The sequence below is a fragment of the Polypterus senegalus genome, chromosome 3 (genome assembly GCF_016835505.1).
Source record: "Polypterus senegalus isolate Bchr_013 chromosome 3, ASM1683550v1, whole genome shotgun sequence".
In the NCBI taxonomy this organism is placed as follows: domain Eukaryota; kingdom Metazoa; phylum Chordata; class Cladistia; order Polypteriformes; family Polypteridae; genus Polypterus; species Polypterus senegalus.
In genome coordinates this window covers 271,042,719-271,059,059 of record NC_053156.1, presented here as the reverse complement: position 1 = coordinate 271,059,059, position 16,341 = coordinate 271,042,719, and positions in this window count along the sequence as shown.

Here is a 16,341-nt window from a genome sequence, read left to right as displayed (position 1 = left end):
AGATGGTCGTCCTTCTAAAAGTTTCTCCCATCTCCACACAGGTTCTCTGGAGCACAGTCACTGGGGTCTTGGTCACCTTCCCCCATGAGTCAAGCAGTGTGGTGTAGTGGTTAAAGGCTTTGGATTTCAAACTCTGAGGTTGTGGGTTCAAATTCTCCTACTGACACTGTGTGACCCAGAGCCAGTCACTTGACCTGCCTGTGCTCCAATTGGAAAATCAAAAGAAATGTAGCCAATTGTGTCATAAATTATGTAAGTTATGGATAAAGGCATTGGCCAAATAAGTAAATGTAAAAGATTGTTCAAAGAATTATGGAGGACACTAAACACTAGGGAAACTTTAGTGCGACAGGAATTTGTGTAACCTTCACCAGATCTGTGCCTTGACACAATCCTGTTTCTGCGTTCTGCAGACAGTTCCCTCAAGTTCACAGCTTGGTTTTCATTCTGATAGACATTGCCAACTGTGAGATCTTCTCTAGACAGGTGTATGCCTTTCCACCTCATGACCAATCAGTGGTCGACACCAAAGAAAGTACAGAAACATCTCAGTGATGATCACTGAAATGGAATGAACTTGAGCCAACTTTCAAGGGTGTGAATACTTGTGTCAAGGTGATATTTCAGTTGTTTATTTTTCATACACTTGCAAAAATGTTTAAAGTCTCATTTCGCTTTGTGTTTCTGGGGTATTAAATTTTGTATGAGATAGGAAAAATTAATTTAAGTGATTTTATCAGAAGTCTGTAAAATGAGAAAAAAGTGAAAGGGTCTGAATGCTTTTTGAATCCACTGTATGTGCATGCTCAGCATAGCAGATGGAGAGATGGGAAAGGCTCTGCATAACAAACACATCAGTCAGTGGAAAGTATAAAAGTATTAGGTGGCACCTGGGACAGAGGAGTCATTTGTGAGAGGCAAAGTGGGAGGACACATTGAATTACAGCCAGAGAGCATGATTTACCGTCAAAGTAAAAAGTCAAATCTTGCTCAGGGGTCTGTGTGACTTTCTCCCTCCCTCCCTGCTCTGTTGTCCAGATTTGGAAAAATCAACATCACTGCTCACGTGACAGAAGTAAACACACTGTAGATGTTTGGGAAGTCTCAAAATTCCGAGAACTTCCAAAAACATTCCAGAATGGATGCTATTGATGTGCATATCCTCCCAAAATGAAAGTAGTCAGAAACAGCAAACATTTCTCTGCAAAAATCATGACATAGTGGAAATGGTAAGAAACACTGAAAAAATGTCACACAACTTTTATTTGGCACAACTTTTTTAATAAAAAGAACTTTCTATGTTGTGTCATAAACATGAGACAGAGTCATATAAAGGTTTGGGGCAGCCACCCGTATAATCTGGTATCCTGGCTGCAAAAGTAAAGATCAGCAAATACAGCACTGATGTGCACAAAACCGAGTCCAAAACAGAACTGAGGGACTAGGGAAAAGGTGTAGGTTTTTAAAGGGGAAGACAGGAATTGAGATCATATGGATCGGGCTCATGGTCTTCAGCCATTGGTTTGAGTCCGGACGTGACATCACAGGGGCCGGGGCTGGCAAGGTCTTCTTCCATAGGCTCGGTCCCAGAAGTGACGTCAAGAAAGCCAGGTAGGATCTCCTGTGAATGGTCTACAGGAAAGGGAGAAAAAGAGTCAGTGCACTCTGCCACATCGCGGTATGTCTCAGAAACGCCCTTACTCAAGCCCTTTAGCTGCCTCCCATACGCACGTGTGTGACAGTTGCTTCAGGCAGAAAAATAGAAATTATATTGAGCAAAGTGTTCACAATTAAATACATTTTGATTGATTGATCAGTTCACAAGCTATATGTGTCATTGTTGCATACAGACAGAGGAACACACACCCAAACATCACATTCACATTCAGGGACAGCAGTTATATAGTGTATGTAAAAATCAATGAAAAAGTTCAAAATCTCAACACCATTAAAGTGAATGGAGAAGATGAAAATGATCAAAATGAGTGATAGTCTAATGTGAAATGTCTTGGTCATTCCTTAGCCATACTGCATTCAAAATTGTTTGAGACATTTAGAGAGAGTATTAAGAAATAGTCCAAGCTCTTCAGTGGTACTTAATAGAATGGCACACAAAGCTCATGAACTGGCTCAGCTCAGACTGTCACTCTTGCATTATGCACGCCTGAAGAAGGATGAAGAAAATGAAACCAAATCCTCTCCATTCGCTTCCCCTTCTGTAAGCCCAGTAACTTAGATCTTCCTCTCATGTTCTTTTTTTTTTTACTAGATCCATTTGTCTTTTTAAATCCTGATGAGATGAAATACAGAGAGAGGGTCAAAAGAGCTCCCCACAGTGAAATTTTAAAGCCTTCTGTGACACTTGAATGAAGATTATAGGCCTTTGCAAATTCCTGTGAGCAAGATTACAAGGCAAAGATGGTTTACAATGCAACAAGCAAACATGACGCCCCCTAATATATTTTGCTTCTGACATATAAAAAAATGGGAAACAAAAAGTCAAAGAGGTAATGGATCTGAAATACTTGTCAAGCCAATAAGTGATAGTTCTGCCATTACTGTGGATCATGATTGCTACATGGTGTGCATGACCACCTGATACAAGATGATGAACGCCAATGTGCCTCCAGGGTGTAAGATCAAAGGGGCAAAAAACATTCAAAACCTGCTTCTGTTTGAAATCCCAGCTCAGCCGCTGAATGTTTGCATTACCTTGATCAAGCCTTCTCAGACCCATGAGCCTCAAGGGGCGGCTGTATGGCACCAGTGCTTTTTAGTCCCAGCTTGGCCCCCTTGACCCCTAGAATGCTTGTCCTATTGAACGCCTTTTGAATGAATATACATCTTCAAGACTGTTAAGAATGGGGTGAAAAATAAGAAGCCCCTTAACCACAGGTAGTGTCTTTACCAAAAGAAATCCCAAACAAGCAAACAGCACAGAATTTTCAGGGTGGCAAAGTTTTAAAACATATTTCTTAAATGTGCATAAAGACAACTATAAGTTTATATACAGCTCAAAAATACAGTACAGATGGATTTTGCATCACCTAATTTGCGTGGCAAATTAATTAAATTTCAAACCTAACAAACTGAACACAATAACGATTGAGTTTATTGAACCAATTCTACTTCTAGTCATTCATCTATTCATTTCCAAACCCACTTAATCTATCTCAGGGTTGCTGGAGGTCATCAGAGGTGTTACAGCCATCAATCATCTGGTCTGCACCGGGATGAAGAACGTCAAGCAAGGGATTAATTTGACAGCATCAAACACATTTTACAAATCAACAATGGATGGCGTGCCAGCCCATCACAGCAGCTCTTTGATGGGAGTAGCAGCACTGCACATCAAGGCAGGAAACATCCCTGGATGGGAGGCCCAAGGAGAACAGGAGATCCAATGCCTGAATTTTCATAAATCGCATGTCTGTATGTTTAAACAGTCTAGTAAGTTTAAGGATTAACATTTCACACATTGCACTCTTGGTAAATTAACTTTCTCACAATTTTTTTTGTATTTTGCATTTGCTTTCAGACAGATATTTATTGTCAACTAGCTGTGTAAACCCCTGCTATAAAAATCCCGGGCTCCTAGAAACTGTTGAAATCGTCATAAAAAAAAAATGAAATGCAGTGTCTGCGGTTTCGTTTTGCGGATGTACTCAATTGTCTATCAGCGGCTAAGAAAGTTTCCTCTTTTGTTTGTCTTTCCTCAGAGGTTTCACTTTGGTGACAGAGTCTCTTTCTTTCAGCTTCATGCTGTAGCCACGTACTTCTTTCTTCTTACGACTCGTTAACTTGGGGCCGCCTTGCCAGTTCTTTGAGCTGCATTGCTGTAGCCTCGCACTTCTGGGCCGGACAGACAGACACACACACTTCCACGTGTAGACGTTTATTAATAAGATCAGATTTTAGAACATTGGATCATTTGGAAAATGGTGATAAGATCAGGCCATTTAGCCCAACAAGCTCTTTCATCCTATTTATTGTCCAAAATAACATCAAGTCGAGGTCTGAAGATCCTTACTACTTACTACTTGGCAATTTATTCCATGGTATGTATGGTTCTTTGCATGAAGAAAAACTTTCTAGAATATTCTAGAAATATATATATATATATATATATATATATATATATATATATATATATATATATATATATATATATATATATATTCTATATATTCTATATATTCTAACTGTATTCCTGTGTTCTTATTACAGAATTTATTTTAAAATAACAGCTGGGATCTACTGTACTTATTCCTTTCATAATTTTAAATACTTTTATAAAGTGCCACATGTGCACACATAGGGAACAGCTGAAGGGCTCTACTGAATGTAATTGTACCGCCGCTCCAGGGGTTGGTGCTGTGTCCTAATGCCTTCTCTTTTGTCCCTTGTCAACTGGATGATTGACGTCTGTAACACCTCTGACGTCACTTCAGGTGTCCATCCCCCTGGACCTGCTGGAAGGCCTGAAAGCCAGAAGCTCCACAATCATTGCTAGTTCACTTAGAACTCCACAATTATTGCCTGTTTTTTTCTTATTTTGACTTCACCAAGTTTATAGGGTGATCATGGTGGTGCCCCACCTATTTATCATTGTCTTGTGATTCTCTTACAAGTCACCTCTTAATCTCTGTTTTCTTAAACTGAAAAAGGTTCAGCCACTTCAATCTTTTTTCTCAGAATCAATGAATGATAGTTAAAGGTGGGCCTTCAATTCAAAACATCGATTGCATGGTAGTGTTTAATGCTGTACAACACTGACCACCATAGAACACTGGAACATTAGAAAAATTGTGACAAGAGCAGGAGATTCAGCCCAACAAGCTCATTCCTTCTATTTAACTAGATTGTCAAAAATAACAGCAAGCTGAGATTTGAAGATTCCCTGAAGTCCTGCTCAATACCACATTACTTGGTAATTTATTCCATGTGTCTATAGTTTATAGCGTGAAGAAAACCTTTCTAACAAAATCTGCCCTAAACACATTTCCATCCGTGTCCTCGTGTACTTGTTGCACACTGTCATGCACCCTCTTAATCTCATTTTTCTTAAACTACAAAGGTTCAGCGACTTTATTCTCTCCTCATAGTTATACCTCAGCCTAGTCGCTCTCCTCTCCTCTAGTCTTTCTCTAGTGCTGCTGTGTCTTATTTGTACTTTGGAGACCAAAAACTGAACACTGTAGTCCAGACGAGGCCTCACGAGTACAGTAAAAAACTTAAACATAACCTCCTTTGACTCATACTGCACACATCGTGCTTTATAACCTAACATCCTATTCACTTTCTTGATCGCTTCTGAACACATTCAGGATGTAGATAATTGTAAGTCTACTATGAATCCTAGGTCCTTCTCATGAGGTGTACTTTCAATTTTCAGACCACAATCCCATTGTGAATTCAAATCTGACATTTTTACTTCCGATGGCCTGTATGCTGTTCAGGTCCCTCTGAAACAATTTCAGTGATTCTCCACTACCCGCCCTTCCACCTTGTTTGGTATCATCTGTAGACTGAAACAGCTTATTGATTATATTTTTATTGGATCATTTATGTATATTAAAAACAAAAAAAAACTAATTCTAAAAAGTTTCCCACCCCTCAACCTTTGCTTCCTGTGTCTGAGCCAATCTTGCACCCTGCATTTCCACTTGTTGATAGTAACATTATATTTATTGCATTGACTTGTTATAGCTCTTTCTTAAAATAACATATTCCAATAACCATGCAGACATCCTGATTTAAGATTAGCGTTTACATACAAAACTTTTGCAAGCAGACTGGGGAATTTAATTCTAGATAAGTTTCAGAATTGAACACTGCCCCAGAGTTAGAAATACAAATATTGGCCTTTTTCTTTGGTCTGCCAGTGTGGCTATGAGCTCTTTGTGTACTGACTAGCAATAAAAAAGGTGCTATATAAATTACATTTATTATTATTATTATTATTATTATTATTAAAAACTCTGAATTATAGAGGACTGGGAGAATACATGAGGTGAGAAAAACAATGCCAAAGTCAAAACAAGGAGTTAAGAAAATGATTGTCAAAGCCACTAACAACAAACCAAAAATCAGTATCTTAAAATGGTTAGAACATCATTATCAAAACCTAATGTCACAAGTAATCGGCATTTAATTTTCAGTTCACACAGTTGAGACCACACATGGTGACCTTTGTACAATTGCACTGATGAATTTACTGTTGTTCAGCCTAGGTGCATTGTGGGATGCCTTATGTGGAAGACAAATGTTCTCTTCGTTCCCTCGTACTAATTCATGTCTGAGAAGTAAGCTTTACAAACCATGTAAAACCATGCTTTGTTTTAGCAAACAGAAAAATATTTGTGCAAAGGACTCAATGTCTAAGCATTCCACACATGAATCTGTCTTATCACGTTTTCCCTTAGCTTACATCTGAACGCCATAACAAAAGGGGCCAAGAAATCAAGTTGTACAAGGGGCGTTGAAGGGGCTCAAGGATTGTGTATAATAAATGTGTTGACTGTTGCATTTTATAATGATATTAAATCACGCATTCTAGGGGTATAAAACTGGACACCACCCAACAGTCAGGGTTCAGAAGAGCCCTGACGCTGTCATGTAAATTTGATTGTCTGCTTTTCTGAAACTCTTCTCACCGTGACTCTCACAAATAAAGCTGCTTTGTAACCACACTTACCATGGTACGAGCAAGACTAAACCATCAATATTGTGGTGCCATAATCAGAACAAAAATGACTTCAAAATAAACATGAGCAAATAAACTTTGAAATAAACTCTAAACACAAAACTAATGTAAAAAATTAAATCTCTGGGTTAGAAAACACCAAAATAGACATATAACAGATTTCTTTGGGAAACACAGGAAAATTATATAAAAACGTTAATCACAATGCTTTGCTGCTGACTTAATGTTATCCATTGCAATGATCCATATTACAGTATTAATTAGATTTTAGATTTCTGTTTTAGTTTTTGACACATTATTAATATTTCTAAAATTTCATTTATAATTTTGTAACATTTTCAGAGTGATGTTATCACTGCTATTTTGTATATTTGTTTTTCATGAGCACCACCACTTTCGACACCTATTCACTCTGATGCTGAATGATGCAAACATTCAGCTAGGCATGTGAAGTACATGCCATGTGACCTATGACATCACATCGTAAATTATGTTTAAGATGTCAGCTTGCATAATACAGCACTCAAACTTTAATTTATTAAGGGAATGACTAGCAAAAGAATTGTACTTGAAATAATAAATAATTAGGGATTTTGGTTTTGCCCTTTGAATTTTCAGTACATACTTTAACTAATGAACTGTCCTTAGTTAATATTCCAAACAATACATCTGGAAAGCCCTTAAAAAACTCAATTTTTGTCACTCCTTCAAAACAAAATTTCCCCAATAGTACTCAACAGCTAAAGCCCTATTCAGAAGGGATATGCTTTTTAGGACATTTATCACCACATAATATTGGTAATTTGTACTATGGATTCACATGGTATATCTATCCATTATCCAACCCGCTATATCCCAACTACAGGGTCACGGGGGTATGCTGGAGCCAATCCCAGCCAACACAGGGTGCAAGGCAGGAAACAAACCACGGGCAGGGCGCCAACCCACTGCAGGGCACACACACAAACACACCAAGCACACACTAAGGACAATTTAGGATCGCCAATGCACCTAACCTGCATGTCTTTGGACTGTGGGAGGAAACCAGAGCACCTGGAGGAAACCCACACAGACATGGAGAACATGCAAACTCCATGTAGGGAAGACTCGGGAAGCGAACCCGGGTCTCCTAACTATGGGGCAGCAGCACTACCCACATGATATATGTTTTGAAAAATTTAAGAAATAGGCATGACTTCTATGGTTATGCAGTGTTGTCACCTAAAAACCACTGCATGGGCTGTAGCTACATAACTGTTGTTCCTGCCCATAAAAATAGAAGAACCATGGTGACAAACCATTAGAGACCAAGAGTACAAAGGTAAGAGAGGAATGCTGCACATAGGGTGAGGTTATTTGGGGTCTGTGCTTGGACTATCATTTTTCCTAGTTTATATTAGTGACACCAATTTAGGTATAGTTATTAAACTTATTAAATTTTTGTGTCTTAATGCAACATTATTTGGTTTTCTTTATGATATGTTATTTTGAGTGCTTTTTTGAAGGCTGCTATGCCTTAACTAATAGCAACATTAGATGTTGTCACTGGGTATAAAGGTTACGTCATAGTCTGATTTTGCAGATTACACAAGATAATTCCAAATTAATTTTTGCAACTCTTTTGTTTGTTTAAGTTTAATAATATTCAGAGCCAATTCTGACTTTTTAACTACAAGTTTTGCTTCAAGTTTAAGTTTTGCTGCCAGATTCCCTTTTTGATCTTCCAGTTTTCTAAACTCAGGTTCAGCATTTACCTCCCGTTTATCTCACGGTCATTTCATTCTTTCTGATACACACTACTGGATGCAAGCAAAATTAACACTAATTATTAATTAGTGAACCCTAGAAAGCAATTTGTGAAAATGATTTAGAGGTTGATAATGACATAACATAATTATTGTGTAGGCAATGTGCCGCAGCAACGGCAATTTAAAAAAGCATATGCAAGGTTAGATTGTGAAAACTGTTGAAAATAAACCAAGCACGTTGTGAAAAGATGATCTACTGCATTCATCTAGGGATGGACTTGGACATCTAGAGTAGTGTGTGCAGTTCTGTCCACCACCTAGCACCTAGTAACTACACCGAGGACAGCAACCAAGTGCATCCTGGGACTGAAGGACATGTCTTACTCTGATAGCCTCAGTAAATTAACATCTTTAGTCTTGAAGCAGAGGATGATATGTGTAGACCTAATCCATATAGTCAAATTTCTGAAAGGCATCAATAAAATTGATTTTTTCATTTAAATAGTGAATCACATACTCAGGAAAAATTGTAGAAATGAATGGGACCACTTCTGAAATTACCAAGACATGTAAGTGAAACATTGACAATGTTTACAAAGTATCTGGATGAGATAAGCTGTTGGCTTATCAAGTAAGTTTGGTAGTCTGAACTATCGGCCCTCCATTCTCAAATTTGTTATGTTGTCATGTAAGCTTTTCTGTTAGTTGTGTCTTGCATCCAGTTACATTCTTGTTATTGACACAGGAATAAAGGTACTTGGCTTCTGGAATTGTTTTCCTGTGTTCATTCCACAGGTGTCTGCCTGTCATTTAGTCTTTCAATAAAAATTTGTAAGAAAAATAAAAATCACCAGACGCATTTTCTGTCACAAGTAGACATTTTGTTGTGCTGAAAGGTCTGTGCTATGGTTGTTCCAGTAGTACAATGCCCACTTTTCCGATTTTGAAGATAATCTTGGTGATTGCAATCCTAAAAATACATCCAGCGCAGAAACTGATAGTCGAAGTTCAGGGCATGGATATCCTCACTCTCATATTTGGGAATCCTGAAACAGGAAAGGGAAAGGGCAGTTGCTAGGTAATGGCTGGGAGAATCTTTCCGTGTATGGGACTGCATTTTTGTGCAATGACAACAGTAATGTGCCTGAAGTTGCATTTTGTGTGTCTTTAGAATAAAAAAGTGGAAAAGATAACATCAACAGGGTGACAGGATATAAGGTCATCCCCAATAACCTTTCATTACCCAAAAAACCTTTTGTGTGTTTTTCAAAAGAATTTCTTTTGTACTTTTTCTCATCTGGTTAAAAAATTTTCACCTGCCTTTCCTCAATAGTTTTGACATTTTCATTTTGACTCCCCAGTTACGATCTTCGCTCGTCTCTTGACCACATCTTTTATCCTGATCTCTTCACCTCTTGTTGCACGGTTAACCAGTGTCATTTTTAAAATCTAGTATTTCTTCCCTTGCTGGAGTTCAAAGTTGTGTCTCTTGTCCGTTTTGTCTAATTTTTGTACCAATTATTTGTATTAATGTTTCTTTTGTTTATTATGTATATTCTTTGTGTTTATTTGATTATTTGATTACATCCCATGTGTTTTGTGGGATTCCCCAAGGGGCGGGGCCACCTGCCAACCACCTCTAGAAGCTTCCCTCCACTCTATATATTGGAGTGCCTCCCATACTTCCTAGCGGTTCATTTTGAATGAGCTAGGGAGTGGCGTGTTTCTTGTGATAACTTGTGCTTTTTGCTTTTGCTCTTGTTCTTCATGATCTCTGGATTTTTGAACCTGTGCTCTGTTATTGACTACACCTTTGGTTTCTGTATTTTGACTTTGTTTGCATTGGATTACCTTGACTTTTCAGGCAATTATTTTGTGCTCTTAAGAACTTCATGGATATTGAGCCTTTGTTTATAATTTAGTACAGACTTTTTAAGGCCCATATTTCTAGGTTTTGAAGGTATTCCCCCCCCTCCTTAGAGGGCAACCTCTGAAGTGTTTTTGGGACTTAAGTGCTTTTGGGACTCCTGAGACACAACACACAGTTACACAGTTGCTAAAAATTCAGACAATCAGTAATTTAGGGAACAATATTCCTTGTTTCTTGCCTCAAAACACCTTTGAAATATTCCCAATAAAACTATTCTTTTTGAGTTTCGCATTTTGCAATTGTGAATCACAAGCAAAATTAATTTTTCCTGAAACTGTATGTAAAATGAAATTTGGCTGTTTTGCTCATCACTATACATATAGATATCTGTGAATGGAAATGAATGTTATATGATTTTGTATTTGCTATTACTGTTTTGATGTGCACGCATACTGGGCCTGATTCCTGAGTAGAATAAATTGATTAAATAAGAATGAACTGAAATAGTTGCAGATTTTATGCAGGGAGTAGTATATTGTAAGGAGGTTAATACAAATTTACAAAACGTGTTGCAATGAAAAGCAACTGAATGCCACAGCCCTCATGCTGCAGGATTACCCATCTCTGGTCTACACCATTACTCTCCACCATTTCCAACTTACCTTCCAGCCATTCCGGGAGCAGTGTCGATTGCTCTAATTATGAATCTGTAGAGCATATGTTATGTTGTTGTAGCAGAAGGAAACCATTTTAAGGGGAGTGGGGGTCTTTCTCATCTCTGCTTGTGTTCAATACACTTTAAAAAAATATACAAGATGCTAACATGACAATCCTCTATTGTATGAGTAGCAGCTACACAGCATTTTCAGTCGTGAGCCAGGCAGGTCTATGAAAAAGATGTAAATAATCTTATCTGGCACAGCATGCATGGGTTCTTCTAGGCTAAGCTAATTAGCTGAAGAGCCAAAAGCTGGAAGGAATTTCTGTAATGAGTTGCAAAGCAAGTATGGAGCCAGCCAGGCGTGAACCCTTCTTCAGATGAAAGAGGATCAGCTGGGAGATGGGGCCTGACTGGGAGACCTGTCTTGCGTTGACCTGTGGGCCTGGCAGCTCATGCCATTGCTTTTACTTTTGACTTTGTGAACTGAGCTAAACAGCACACACAGCTATCACTCTCACAAACAGCATCCTTCAGTCCAAATTGTCAATCAATCCTATATCCATTTTATGAGCAAACCTTCATATAGTTAAATGAATTTAATCGATGATTACAAAGCTTTTTACAGTGCAAACAAGATCACAATAAACTAAGGCCAGAATGTCTCATATTTAAACTATAATGACCAATTAAATCCTGTTTAGACAATTTGCCAATTTAATTGCCGCTCTAGCTAGAGAAGTGTTTGCTTATTGGCACCATCTGGTGTTTGCCTTGGAGAAAACGAGAAAGGGGAAAAAATGTCACCGTGGGGTAATACTTGTTCAAGCCATGCAGGAAGACCCACATTTATTTTATACTGCTTAGTCCGTGCTGACCAGCTCATCAATTGTGTCACTGCATAAGACATTGAGCACATCTTGTAACAGTTTAGCTTTCCTTGTTTGAATTAAAGGATTTCTAATTTAGGGATTAGTGTTTTTTAGAATAAATATGCTGGGTTTGACAGTGACCTTGTTCGACAAATTTTTCACAGAAAATTATTAGTGTGGCTGGCTTAGATGAAGTTATTCTCCCCAGCATCCTATTAAATGCTTTGCAAGACCTGCATGACCTTACAGAGGTGTAGCAGCCATGTTTTTAGGCAGGACCTTCATACACACATACTGTAATCGTACCCTTACCTCACACTTTACGGTGCTGTCTGATCTGCTTTTTGAATGATTGAATAATTACCTGCGCATACACACACACACGACATCACTACCTGATCAGTACTTCACCCAAATTTGCACCTTGCACACTTTAAAACTTTCATTTTATTTTCATTTGAGGGGTACATTATGAAAACACCCTGTTGTTCTGCATTGAATTATTATACATTGTGTCTGCACTACTGGGTCACGCATGTTATGCTGCTCAACTTGTAGTGCAGTTCAGGTAGTAACAGGCATAGCTCCCCCGAGTATTTAAAGCTGATTCCTTTCATCATAGGCTCTGTGAGCATTAGTTAGTTATGGTGATAGGAGATCAGGAAACACAGAAAGGGATAAAGGATTTGGAGTACAATTTTAACTCAGGGAGGCCCAGTGACACTGTAGTTTGCACTACTGCCTCACCACTCATGTCACATTTTCGGCTACAATAATCAGTTCTACATAGTTGGCAGACACTTCTCTAGCCTTCATGGACATATAAAAGACCATTGCACCATTATAATCTTCTCATAATTACTCAGTTTCTCCTTCCATATTGACTTCAATGCATTTTGCCAGGTTCACCAGAATTCCTGAACATTTCCTGGTTTTTGCTGAATTCAAGGCAAAGCAAATTCCTTGGGGTTCATTTCTCACTATGAACTCTTTCTAATTTTTTTCCCTTTTTCCCAGGGCTTAATACTTTTCCAGAAAACTCAGTTTTCTAAAAAGCACACAAAGAAATGGTTTCACACACAAATCAACATAAAATGCGTATTTAAAACAAATGTTACTATTTTATGTTCCATGAGCCCTCTACAGTATGTAAACTCACATAGCTGTTTGTCTCATCACTTATAAGCTAAAAAGGCATTTTCTGTAAAAAAACAGCTTGAAGTAGTCGAGTGGCTGGTATTCTGTAGTGTCCAATAGCACGTGGTGTCATTTGATGGAGTCAAGTAGCCAGGATATCGATATCTGTGGAGCCCTCCCAGACGAATATTGCTGTATCTGCATGTTCAGCTGATGCAGATACTGAACTTTCGTTTTCGATTTCCAGATTACTTGCATTAAAATTGGAGTTTGAGAGGTGAGAGTCTGATTCAGCAACGTAAAAAATCTTAAATCATTCTTGAGGCAGACTGAAGACTTAAGTGCCAGCTTAAGTGAAAAATTAAGGAAAACGTACTAAGTAATTGCAACACAAACATTTACTTAATCAGTTTTAACGTGAAAAGATACCAATGAAAGAAGAAAAGAAGTGGGGTGGAGAAAAGAAGGAAGCAGCAAGCGCATCAACCTCTGAGCAAACGAATGACAAATGTACAGAGAAAGAGTATGAAAACTAGGAATGCTTGAGTCAAGTGTATTCACTGCACGTTATTGTTCAGTCTGCCGTTACTGGTAAATAAATAATACATAATGAATGTATTAATAAATAATATGCATAGAGTATTTTGCTTTGCGCATTCTCTTCGCTCTCTTGACCGATGTCGCTGCCATTCTAGACATTGTTTATGCTACTCAAGCACACGCAGGGATCTGACGTCAAGTCACCAAGTCTAACGGTCCGCCTTGCAAAGAGGGTCTACCTATAACGTAACAGTGAATTTTATCAACATTTACAACATTTATCGCCCTCTGTCCCTGAATGTTAACTTCAGACGACATCCGCCCTCATACCCCTTGTGCCTGACAAAAGTCGACATCCGCCCTAAAACAGTTAAGGAGTTCTTAAGTTAATTCAATCAATCAAACTCTATTCTATGCGGTGCCTTTCAAACACACTTAACAAAGTATAATAGGAAATAATTATCATACATGAACTGGCCCACTATATACACAAATGTGTATTTAATTGGCGTTCCATCCATGATTGGTTTCTAGCTCGTGACTGATGTTACAAAAATAGTCACTAAAATTGAAAAATCTGGTGGAGTAATTAAAGATAATGGTTCTGGTTCCATTGTGTCCCTATGTAGCTTTGAAGGGATTCATATTAAAATTAAAACCGGTTGGCTTTAGCCTTGTGGTGCCTTGTCTGATCAGCTTTGCTGAGGAATGGATGTCACCACGTGAAATAATGAAGTGAAGATCTTGCGTTATTCCATTTAATGTGATATGATATTTCATAAAGTATCACAACAATTAATTAGCATCCTCTACTCCTCCCTATCAATTTCCCCCATGCTTTCTTATTTAAATAATCTCTAAAGTGATCTCCAGCTGAGAATTTTAAACAGCATTAACTCAAAATAATACATTCATCATTTACAAATTAGGCTCCTCACAGGCTCATATACATAGAGCTTTCCCTCTCCTTAAACCCATAAACCGTTGCTCTGCATTCCACTCCTGCCTTGCAGGTCTAGACTGGCAGACAAGGCTGTCCTTGAGCCGATGGTATTCATTTAGCTAGCCTCGGGCAGAGCGGCCATTCCCCCCACTGAACGTAGGCAGGACAACATGCAGAGCACCCTCTGGGGCCCCACTGGCTAGGTTTACAGTCTGCATGCTTACAATAAATATGAGAGGTGAATGTCTAACTTTCAAAACAAGGGAACAGATTAGTGGAGTCTTCATGTGGAAAGGCTTTATGACCATTATACCACAGCATTATTAAATTATCCCAGTTATCTGTAGTAGACCTTAAAATGGGCGGCATGATGGCACTGTAAGCAGAGCTGCTACCTCATGGATCTTCTTGTGCCATATGTATGTTCTTACACATCTCCCAACACGTGCTGATTAGATAAACTGGCAATTCTTCATTGGTCCTGGCATGGACCAGCACTCTGTCTAGAACTGTTCCATACTTTGTGCCCAGTGCTGCTGGGTTAGGCTCAGATTAATTCTTAAATGCAGTTCCAATGTTTTGCATTAGTGGTGGCCAAAATTGACTAGCAGGGTTAAACTGGTCTGATGATGTTATAGCAATATTTCAGAAAATCATATTTACTAAATATTCATCTACAAATATCACAAATGATCTTAACAACTATACACAGGTACAATAGGTGAGAAATATACATTTAAGCAGAGTCAGTAATAAATAACTGCTACAGAGACAAAGAAATGCTTTAAAGAAAGTTTAAACATTGTAATGCATGTGCACCCGGGGATTACCTTCAAGGCTAAAGCAACGTAAGCAATGCCACCTTAGCCAAGAGGAGGTGCTGTCGCTAACTCTTTTTGTTTTTCCACCTGCAGCTCTGAGAAAAACCCCAGCAAGGGCATGTGACCTCGCCCATGGAGCCCAGAGAAGGCCCGCTCCTTACTGTCAGGAGGAATGCCCAGAAAGAGGAGTCTCACTTCAGACCTGAAATTGGTGGCAGACGGAACTCTTGAGTTACCAGAAACGCATACTTATATGCAAACTCCTGTGAAGGTTTAATTGCCCTAATGTTTGCATGTCATGCCTACAGTCTAACATTTTTGTTTTGTTTAAAGTAAATGAGGTTCCCCGATTTGCTCCCCAACTATTACTGTGAATGCTTTATGTCCTTCAGGCGATTATAGCATATTAAAAGATTTAACTGTTTAAATATTCCGTGCCATATTCCATGCTATTTACTGTTTGAGGGCAAATGTGATTAGAGACTTTACTTCTTATAAATTATTTCTAGAGCCGGTTGTTGTAAAGACAATATGTATGACAAAAGAATTGAACTTAAACCTGATTAAATTGTTCAAGAAAATAAGACCATGGTTCAGTAAAATAAACCCGAAATTTATTATACCCCTTTTTCTTGCTGATGATAGTACATATTAATTCTTTTAACATCATTTTTCATTTTCAACTTTCTGTTGTTGGGTGGTTGATGTGTTTAAACATTGTCACACACTTGTGCAAGGGAGGCAGCTAAAGGGCTCAAATAAAGGCAATTCCACTCCAGACCAGGGGATGGCAGGGTGCACTGATCCTTTTTCTTTTTCATCGGCAGACCGACCACAGGAAATTTCACCTGGATGCGATGACATCACTTCCGGTTCTAGGACCATTGATGTCACTTCTGGTTTTGGGTCCCATTACATCACTTCTGGTTCCTGCCCTGATGATATCACTTCCCCTGCCTGACTTTAAAGCCACCATGATTGCCTGTTTGTTTGTTCTTGTTTTGAACTAAAGCCTGTGCAATATTGAACCATAGCATTCATTTATG